The sequence below is a fragment of the Mustela erminea genome, chromosome 21, assembly GCF_009829155.1.
Source record: "Mustela erminea isolate mMusErm1 chromosome 21, mMusErm1.Pri, whole genome shotgun sequence".
Lineage (NCBI taxonomy): Eukaryota > Metazoa > Chordata > Mammalia > Carnivora > Mustelidae > Mustela > Mustela erminea.
Genome location: NC_045634.1, coordinates 9018001 through 9025276, shown reverse-complemented (window position 1 = coordinate 9025276; position 7276 = coordinate 9018001).

Sequence of the window (7276 nt, the reverse complement as noted above, 5' to 3'; positions counted from 1 at the left end):
CAGCCATCAAAAGAAATGAAATCTTGCCATTTGCGACAACATGGATGGAACTAGAGCGTATCATGCTTAGCGAAATAAGTCAAGCAGAGAAAAACAACTATCATATGATCTCCCTGATATGAGGAAGTGGTGATGCAACATGGGGGCTTAAGTGGGTAGGAGAAGAATCAATGAAACAAGATGGAATTGGGAGGGAGACAAACCATAAGTGACTCTTAATCTCACAAAACAAACTGAGGGTTGCTGGGGGGAGGGGGTTTGGGAGAAGGGTGTGGGATTATGGACATTGGGGAGGGTATGTGCTTTGGTGAGTGCTGTGAAGTGTGTAAACCTGGTGATTCACAGACCTGTACCCCTGGGGATAAAAATATATGTTTATAAAAAATAAAAAATTATAATTACAAAAAAAAATAAAGATGCTTCTTAGAATCAAGGAGTGAAGAACATTAGTGAGATCATTAACACAGAGATAGCAATAACATAGGTGAGATAAATGGCTCAGTAAATAAAATTAGGAAAACAGTTGATAGAATGCATAACAAACTGGAAGGAGCAGAGGCACAAATTAATGGCCTAGAGGACAAAATAATTGAAAGTAATCAGGCTGAACAAAGGAGAGAAAACAGAATTATGCAAAATGAGAATGGATTTAGGGAACTCCATCAAACATAATAGCATTTGTATTATAGGAATCCCTGAAAAGAAAGAGAAAAAAGGGGGACAGAAAATATATTTGAAAACATAATAGCTGAAAACTTCCCTAATCTGGGGAAAGACATCTAGATCCAGGAGGCACAGAGAACCCCCATCAAAATCAACAAAAGCAGGTCAAACCAAGACATATTCTAATTATATTTGCAAAATATAGTAATAAAGAAAAAAAAATACCCTAAAAGCACAAGAGTAAGAAGAAAGTTACATATAAAGGGAACCCCATAAAGCTATTAACAGATTTTTCAGCAGAAACTTTCCAAGACCAAAAGGAATGGCTTCATATATTGAAAGTGCTAAATGGGAAAAACCTGCAGCCAAGAATATTCTGTCCAGCAAGGCTATAATTCAGAATAAAAGGAGGGATGAAGAGTTCCAGAGACAAACAAAAAGTAAAGGAGTTCATGATTCATGATCACTAAACCAGGCCCACAAGAAATATTGAAGGGAACCCTTTGAGTGGGAAGACTAAAAAGGATCATATGAAGGTAGGAAACACAAAATCAGTAAAAATGAATATTTGTGATTAAAAAAAATCAGTTAAGGTACTCACAAAATAAAAGAATGTAAAATATCACACCATACACCTAAAACACAGGAGGAGAGGAGTTAAGAATGGGTTCAAACTTAAATGACCATCAATTTAATATAGACTGCTATATGCAGAAGATGTTGTATACAAATCTAATGGTGCCACAAATCAAAAACCAACCATAAATATGCAAAGAAAATAAAGAGAAAGAAATCCATTTAGATCACTGAAGAAAACCAGAAAACTGTGGAAGAGAGAAAGACAAGAAAAATCTTTAGAAACAACACAAAACAAGTAATAAAATGGCAATAAATAAATATCTATCAATAATTGTTTTGAATATAAATAGACTAAAATCTCCAATCAAAAGACATAGAGTGATAGAATAGAATTTAAAAAAACAAGACCTATTTATACGTTGCCTACAAGAGACTCATTTTAGACCTAAAGACACCTGCATATTGAAAATGAGGGCATGGAGAAACATTTATCATGCAAAGGGATGTCAAAAGAAAGCCATAGTAGCAATACTTCTAACAGACAAATATAGACTTTAAAACAAAGACTATAGCAAGAGACGAAGAAGGATACTATAGAATAATAAAGGGGACAAGAAGGTGTAACAATTGTCAATAGTTATGCACCCAACATGGGAGCACCCAAGTACATAAAAGTATTAGTAACAAACATAATGAACTAATTAATAATAATATAATAATAGTAGGAGACTTTAACATTCCAGTTACATCAATAGATGGATCATCTAAACAGAAAATCAACAAGGAAACAATGGCTTTGAATGACTTAATGGACCAGAGGACTGAATAGATATCTTTAGGACCTTTCATCCTAAAACAAGAGAGTACACATTCTTTTTAAGTGCACATGGAACATTCTCTAGTATAGATCATAGGTAGGCCACAAAACTAGTCTTAAAAAATTCAAGTAGATTGAAGTCATAGCATACACCTTTTCTTACCACAACACTATAAAACTAGAAGTCAACCACAAGAAAAAAATCTGGAAAGATCACAAATACATGGAGATTAAATAACATGTTATTAAACAACAAATGGGTCAACCAGGAAGCCAAAGATGAATAAAAAGGTACATGGAAAAAAATGAAAATGAAAATACAGTGGTTCAAAATCTTTGGGATGCAACAAAAGCAGTTCTAAGAGGGAAGTTTATAGCAATACAGGCCTATCTTGAGAAGAAAGAAAAATCTCAAACAACCTAAACTTACACTTAAAGAAGCTAGAAAAAGAAAACAAACAAAACCTAAAATCAGCAGAAGGAAGAGCAAAAATAAAACAATAGAAGAGATGAATGAAATCAGAAGCTGGTTCTTTGGGAAAAAAAAAAATTGATAATCCTGTAGCCAGACCTAATAAGAAAAAAACGGAAAAGACCCAAATAAATAAAACCACAAATGAGAGAGGAGAAATAACAACAACTGCCATAAAAATCCAAACAACTATAAGAGACCATGAAAAACTATATGCCAATAAGTTGGACAACCTAGAAGGAATGGGTAAATTCCTACAAACATATAAATAAACTAGAACAGGAAGAAGAATAGAAGATGTGAACAGAACAATTACCAGCAAAAAAATATTGAATCAGTAATCAAAAAACTCCAACAAACAAAGTTTCAGGACCAGATGATTTACAGGAAAATTCTAGCAAACATTTAAAGAGTTAATACCTACCTTTTTCAAAGTATTCCAAAAATTGAAGAGAAATAAAAACTTCCATACTCTATGACACCAACATTACCCTAATGCCAAACCAGATAATCACAAAAAAAGAGAACTATAGGCCAATGTCCCTGATGAAAATACATGCAAAAATCCTCAACAAAATACTAGCAAACTGAATCTAACAATATGTTTTAAAAAATCATTTACCATGATCAAGTGGGATTTATTTTTGGGTTGCAAGGATGGTTCTGTATTCACAAATCAAGCAATATGATATATCACATCAAAAAGAGAAAGCATAAGGACCATATGGTCATTTCAGTAGATGCAGGGAAAGCATTTGACAAAGTGAAACATCCATTCATGATAAATATACTCAAAAAAGTAGATTTAGAGGAAACATACCACAGCATAATGAAGACCATATGAAAAACCCACAGCTACTATTATTCTCAATGGGAAAAAGTTGAGAGTTTTTCCTCTATGGTCAGTAACAAGATTGTTGTTTTATTCAACATAGCATTGGAGGTCTTAGTCATAAGAAATTAGACAACAAAAGTAAAAATAAAATGCATCCAAATCAGCAAAGAAGTAAAACTTCCACTATTAGCAGATGACATGATACTATATAAAGAAAGGCCAAAAGCCTCCACCAAAAAGCTGCTAGAAGTAATAGATTCAGTAACGTCACAGGATATAAATCTATCTATAGAAAACTGCTTCATTTTTATACCCCAGAAATGAAGCAGCAGAAAGGGGAATTAATAAAACAATTCCATTTATAATGGCACCAAAAATAAGATACCTAGGAGTAAACATAACCAAAGTGGTAAAATACCTGTACTCTGAAAGCTATAAAACACTGATGAAAGAAGTTAAAGGCAACATAAAGAAATGGAAAAATATTCCATGCTCATGGATTGGAAGAACAAATATTCTTTAAAAATCTGTATTACTCAAATCTACACACTTAATGTAATTCTATCAAAATACCAGCAGCATTTTTTTTTTACAGAACTAGAACAAATAATCCTAAAATTTATATGGAACCATGAAGGACTCCAAATAGCCAAAGCTATATTGAAAAAGAAAAGCAAAGCTGGAGGTGTCACAATTCTGGACTTCAAGTTATATCACAAAGCTATAGTAATCAAAACAGAATGGTACTGGCACAAAAATAGACACATAGATAAATAAAGTAGAATAGAAAAACAATAAATAGACCCACACCCATAAAGTCAATTAATCTTCAACAAAGCAGGAAAAATATCCAATGGGAAAAACACAGTCTCTTCCACAAATGGTATTGGGAAAACTGAACAGCAACATGCAAAAGAATGAAACTGGACCACTTTCTTACAGCATACACAAAAATGAATTCCAAATGGATTAAAGACCTGAATATGAGACCTAAAACCATAAAAATCCTAGAAGAGCACATAGTCAAAAACTTATTTGACATCCGCTATAGCAACTTACTAGATATGTGTCCTAAAGCAAGGGGGAAATAAACAAAATAAACTACTGGAACTATATAAAAATAAAAAGCTTCTGCACAGCAAAGGAAATAATCAACAAAATTAAAAGGCAACCTACAGAATAGGAGAAGATATTTGCAAATGACATATCTGATAAAGGGCGAGTATCCAAAATAAAAAACTTACAAATCTCAACACCCCCCCCCCAAATAATCAATTTTAAAAATGGGCAGAACACATGAACAGACATTTCTCCAAAGAAGATACACAGATGGTCAATAGACACATGAAAAGATATTCACCATCAGTTTTCAAAAGGGAAATGCAAATCAAAACTACAACAAGCTGTCACCTCACACCTATCAGGATGGCGAAAATCAACAACACAAGAAATAACTGGTGTTGACAGGGATGTTGAGCGAAAGGAACACTCATGCACTGTGGGTGGTAACACAAACTGGTATGGCCACTGTGGAAAACAGTATGGAGTTTCCTCAAAAGATAAAAAATAGAATTATTCTATGATCCCAGTTTCACTCTACTGAGTATTTATCCCAAGAATACAAAAACACTATTTCAAGGGGATGCATGTGCCCCTATGTTTATAACAGCAGTATTTACAGTAACCCAGTTATGGAACTTGCCTAAGTGCCCATAGATTTATGAATGAATAAAGAAGAGGTGGTATCCACACACACGCACACACACATGCACACACACACACACACACACACACACACACAAATATTATCCAACCATAAAAAAGAATGCAATCTTGCCATTTTCAATGACATGAATAGAGCTACAGAGTATAATACTAAGTGAAATGTATCAGTCATAGAAATCATATGAAATCATATGATTTCACTCATGTGGAAATTAAAACAAAACAAATGAATATGATAAGGAGGTGAGGGAGAAAGGAAGATCAAGAAACAGACTTTTTTTTTTTTTAAGATTTTATTTATTTATTTGTCAGAGACTGAGACCACAGGCAGGGGAAGCAGCAGGCAGAGGAAGAAGCAGGTTAGTCAATGAACAGGGAGCCCAATGCAGGTCTCCATTCCAGGACCCCGGGATCATGACCTGGGCCGAAGGCAGTTGCTTAACTGATTGAGCCACCCAGGTGTCCCAACAGACTCTTAAGTATAGAGAACAAACTGATGATTACCAGAGGGACAAGGGGCGCGGGTAGGGGTGGGGTAAGGATAGGTGATGGGGATTAAGGAGTGCACTTGTGGTGAGCACCTAGTAAATAAAAACTTCCTTAAAAAGAGAAAGGGAATGTCACTAGATCTCTGTGGTTTTCCTTTCAAAAACCCCTACCCCTACCCAAGTCTAATTATAAGAAAAATACCAAATTCCAGTTAAAGTACATTCTACAAAAGACCTGATAAATCCTCCTCAAAACTATCAAGTCATCAAAAACAAGGAAAATCTGAGAAACTCTGATGGCCAGGAGGAGTCTAAGAACATATGATGACTACATAGAATATCGTGGTGTTTTAGATGGAATCCTGGAACAGAGAGAGGAACATTAAGGAAAACAAACAAAAACAACTAAAGAAATCTGAATAAAGTATGGGTTTTGATTAATTAATACAAGATAAACAAATGATTAATCAATTAATCTTACCAAGAAATGTAATGAGTCACATGTTCAAGTCTTAATTTATGCAAATATTCCAAAATGAAATGCTTTCTCCTTCAGTTATTTAAGTCCATTCACTCTTTAAAATTATGCTAGAAACTACCTTTTTTTTTTTTAACCAAATACCTGACTCTGCTATTCTAAAACTCAGTGATCTCTCACACTAGGCACTTAGTGTTAGAGTAGGTTTCGAGCCACCTAACCCCTATGTACATGTTATGATTTTCCTCTCTATTCTCCCTTTACCAGTATACTGGCTCCTTGAATAATTTCAAGTGGCTACATCTTTACAAACTTCCTTTATATAGCAACCATCTTTGGGTACAATTTAGGCAGCAATTAAAATCTGTTGATTAATTCACAACTATCATAAGTGATATGCCCACAAGATACCTTTTCAGGCCCAAGAGTATGTCTAACACTATGTACCATTTTCCTGTGTGTATGACCTATATGTATTGAGATTTACAAGACTGGCAAAGACTAACTGATCTTCTCTTTCAAAGGATTCCGTATCTCCTCCGTAACTGAAATATAAAATCTCAATTCATCTGTCTCTTCACAAACTAAATTCAGCCAACAACTTTGGTCTTAACCCCTTATATTCTCTCAAATTTACATTCTGCTCCAAAAAAAACAATCCGTTTATTGGTGGGGAGTGAGGGACATTTTCATACTCTTCTCTACCTCTGTATATTTACAATTGAACTTCTCTCTGCTGAAGCCATTTCCTCAATAAAGCCACTCCTAACCCTTCAGCTAGTCAGTCTTGGGTACTTTTTCTCTTGTCTTTCAATATTATTTTAAGGTATTATATCACATTATTTCAAAGTAACTATCACAATACTTATTACAGTGGTGTAATTACATTTACCCATCCATCTATCCAACTGTACTATGAGACTGTCAGTAATAAGGACTATATTTTCCTCATATTTATAGCCCATGTAACTCAGAGTAATTGGCACTTAATATATCTTCAAATGAGAACTTATTGAATAAATGAATAAATGAATATGCATATGGTATGCAAGAAAATAATGTATTCTAGCCAGCATGATTCCCAAGGCCTAAAAACCCACAGAAAGTTGGCGTTGTTAATATATCTCCAATAATATTCCAGGGAATGCAACCCTTCTAAGAAATCTCCATGGGAACACCCACCAACCTTCTCAGTGAAAGATCTGAGGCTTTAAAGCGT